The sequence below is a fragment of the Chrysoperla carnea genome (assembly GCF_905475395.1).
Source record: "Chrysoperla carnea chromosome X unlocalized genomic scaffold, inChrCarn1.1 SUPER_X_unloc_62, whole genome shotgun sequence".
Lineage (NCBI taxonomy): Eukaryota > Metazoa > Arthropoda > Insecta > Neuroptera > Chrysopidae > Chrysoperla > Chrysoperla carnea.
In genome coordinates this window covers 17,501-20,000 of record NW_025408192.1, presented here as the reverse complement: position 1 = coordinate 20,000, position 2,500 = coordinate 17,501, and the positions used below count along the sequence as shown (strand labels likewise).

At 23.6% G+C, this 2,500-nt stretch overlaps 1 non-coding gene across 1 annotated transcript; it reads left to right on the top strand.

Annotated features, from left to right (window-relative positions):
* The first annotated feature begins 576 nt into the window (after window positions 1–576).
* LOC123304532 lies at window positions 577–731 on the top strand. The gene has a single exon (XR_006536544.1). It is a non-coding gene; the product is annotated as a 5.8S ribosomal RNA (ribosomal RNA).
* The last annotated feature ends 1,769 nt before the right edge of the window (window positions 732–2,500 follow it).

The window sequence follows — 2,500 nt, the reverse complement described above, 5'->3', positions numbered from 1 at the left end:
AGAATATATTGAAATTATTTGTTTATATGTATATAATCTCTATTAAGAAAAATAAAATAAGATTATAATTGATATAATCTATATTTTTATTTTTCTATGTTATATAATAAAAATAAAGAAAACACAAGATAAAATTTTTTTAAAGAATAAAATTTATTTCAAATTTAAATTTCTTTATGTTTTGTCTTGATATTTCTTTTTTTTTATTAAAAGTTATTATGTTAAAAAACAAACCCATTTGTTTTGTACCATATTAATATTATATATATTTTTATGTAGAAAATAATTTATAAAAAAAAAATAAATACATTTCTATAAAATATACCAAATATTAATTATTATATCTAGCTAGCACTAACAAAAATATCAAAAATGTTATGTATATATTTATTAATACCATAATATCTTTAATTTATATATATATATATTTAAAATAAAATATATAATTTATATTCTAGAAAAATTTTTTTATTTTAAAAGAATTTATAAAGATATATAAATTAATAATTTTATTTTTTATATTAAAAATAAAGATTATTATTAATAATAATACTTACATTTAAAATTTAAAAAGATTACCCTGGACGGTGGATCACTTGGCTCGTGGGTCGATGAAGAACGCAGCTAATTGCGCGTCAACTTGTGAACTGCAGGACACATGAACATTGACATTTCGAACGCACATTGCGGTCCTTGGATACTGTTCCCGGACCACATCTGGCTGAGGGTCGTATACATTATATTAATATAATAAAAGATTATTTTACATAAAATTTTTTTTATGAAAAAGAAATTTATCAATAATTAAAAAAGAAAATTTATTTTTTCATATTTAATTAAATTGATAAATAAAATTTTTATAAAAGAAATGTAAAATTATTTATATATGAATGTTTTACGCCAAATATAAGAAAAAAATAAATATAAAATGTTTTTAATAGCATTTAAAATTTATATATTTTTTATTATTTGTCGACATTTTTAAATTAATATATCAATATTATTTTTTATCATTTATATATAATATTATAAAACTTTATGTTAATAATAATATTAATAATAAATGATATTAATAATATATTTTTAAAATATTAAATAAAGAAGAATAAACAAAAATATTATATATTAATATTTTGTTATGGAATATTTTATTTGTAATAAAATTTTCAATATACTCGAAAAAAATTAATATATATAATTATTTATTTTTTATTTTCTTCTCTTTAGATAAATATAAAAATAATATTATATAATAATATTAAAAAAATTTGAGTATGAATAATTAAGAAAATTGTTTACTTATAAAATATAACAAAAACATAATATATAAAAAAAATTTTTGTTTTAATACTTCTAAAAACTTTTACGACCTCAGAGTAGGTGAGATTACCCGCTGAATTTAAGCATATTATTAAGCGGAGGAAAAGAAACTAACTAGGATTCCCTTAGTAGCGGCGAGCGAACAGGGATAAGCCCAGCACTGAACCCCGGCTGATAAACAGACACTTGGGGAATGTAGTGTTTAGGAAGATTCAATATAAACCTATTGTTATATAATACATCCAAGTCCATCTTGAATGGGGCCATATACCCATAGAGGGTGCCAGGCCCGTAGTGATTATTATTGATGATAGGTGAATCTTTCCTTAGAGTCGGGTTGCTTGAGAGTGCAGCTCTAAGTGGGTGGTAAACTCCATCTAAGGCTAAATATTACCACGAGACCGATAGCGAACAAGTACCGTGAGGGAAAGTTGAAAAGAACTTTGAAGAGAGAGTTAAAGAGTACGTAAAACCGTTCAGGGGTAAACCTGAGAAACCCGAAAGGTCGAAAGATGAGATTCATTTACTTTTTATCGTTAATCAACCAATTTGTACTAGCATGTGACAAAAATTTTTATTAGGAATTTATTTTTAGTAAAAATATATGCACTGCTGTATATTGTTAATTGTATGATAACGAGGTATGCACTTCTCATCTTGTAGGACGTTGCGACCCATTAAATATTAATCTATAGGCATTGGTGCGTTGATTAATGTACAATATTATTTTTTGATAATATTTTGTGTATGTTAAACGCCTATGTTTCTTGATTAATTGTTTGATGGTATTAATTATAAATTGATATTGAGTCGCGTTATTAACGCGTTCAGATCCACCACGAGTATAAATAGGTTTTTTTATTAAAACATATTATATATACGGATTTTATGCCGTTATATGATACTATTTAACTGTCAGTAGGTGTATGATAATGAACTGGCTCATTTTTTTTTATTAAAAATTTATCTGTCAGCGACGATATAGCTTTGGGTACTTTCAGGACCCGTCTTGAAACACGGACCAAGGAGTCTAGCATGTACGCAAGTCATTGGGAATAAAATATTTTTTCATCGAAATATTTATAAATTTTATGAAACCCAAAGGCACAATGAAAGTAAATATTATTTATATTTTTTTATAAATGATAAAAGGAGGATATATTTATATTATGTATTAAAT